Here is a 1,165-nt window from a genome sequence, read left to right as displayed (position 1 = left end):
GATGTGCCCGACCCATGCCGGGCACTGCTCTGCATGTGTGACCCTCCAGGTTGGCACCCACCGGTGCCCAGGTCAGGCCGTGCCTGAGCAGGGCGGCAGAGCCTGGAGTGATTGCACTGTGTCCCGGTGCTGCAGTGGGGCCTTGGTTGTCACCCGGTGTCCTAGTGAGGCCCCGGTGGTGTGCCGTGAGTGAAATCCACAGGGACTGATGATCAGCATAGCCCAGCTTGTGCCTCGCATGCAGCACAGGGAAGTGCTGCAGCATGGCCAGGGGGCAAGGTGGGATCCGTGTTTTTTTGGCACAGTTCATGCTCTGATAACCATCACCTCCCACTCCCCAGGGGAGAACGTGCTACTGCTGGAGCCAGAGAAACGCTTCCCTACCCTGTGGTGGGCACCCATCAGGGTGGCGGGCACACCAGCATGGGCCCCTCTGGGGATTGTGGACACCCACTTAGCCAGAGCCCCCCAAACCCTGCTCCAATTCACAGGGTGGTACAAGGAAGGACAGGGACCAATGGTGGGGGCTGTAGCAGTGGGGAAAACTGAGGCATGGGACCCCATGATTCCCATGATGGACAGCTTGTCCAGTGCTTAGGAGCCCACTGACCGCCCAGGTTGCCCTGTCTGATTGTCACCACTTTGGTGCATACTCTGTCCTTGTCCCCATTCCTATAGGACAGCTCTGTGCTTGCCGGCAGGAATGGGCAGAGCCCAGCAGCCTCCTGCCGACAGGCTCAGGCAGGCATGGGGAGGGCTGGATGCTGCTCAGCTGGGCTGCCTCAGTTTCCTAAGGAGTAGGAGCAGGAGAACTGTTCCCAGAGCCCATTAGTTTTGGGGTTGGATTAATAAGGGCTTAAAGAAGGGATGTGGCTGGCTCATGTCCCCTCCAATCACTAGGTCGAGCCCAGTGGGGGTTCCCCTCGTGTTAGTTTTGGGGTTGGATTAATAAGGGCTTAAAGAAGGGATGTGACTGGCTCATGTCCCCTCCAATCACTAGGTCGAGCCCAGTGGGGGTTCCCCTCGTGCCATACCTGGGGTTGCCCTGTGCCGATGCTCGGGACTCTCCAGACACCATCAGCAGCATCGGAGAGGGATCGTGGTCTGGGGACAGCGGGGAGGGGGCTGTAACCCGAGCTGAGGTCTTGTTTCTCTGCCCCAGCCG

At 59.9% G+C, this 1,165-nt stretch overlaps 1 protein-coding gene across 1 annotated transcript in view; it reads left to right on the top strand.

The window, feature by feature from the left end:
• The window catches only part of SEMA3B (semaphorin 3B), an 8,753-nt gene that overhangs the window by 2,874 nt on the left and 4,714 nt on the right, over positions 1-1,165 (top strand). The window lies entirely within an intron of this gene.

This window comes from Manacus vitellinus, unplaced genomic scaffold, assembly GCF_001715985.3.
Source record: "Manacus vitellinus isolate BGI_N305 unplaced genomic scaffold, ASM171598v3 scaffold_14_pilon, whole genome shotgun sequence".
Lineage (NCBI taxonomy): Eukaryota > Metazoa > Chordata > Aves > Passeriformes > Pipridae > Manacus > Manacus vitellinus.
This window is presented reverse-complemented; position numbering and strand designations above follow the sequence as displayed.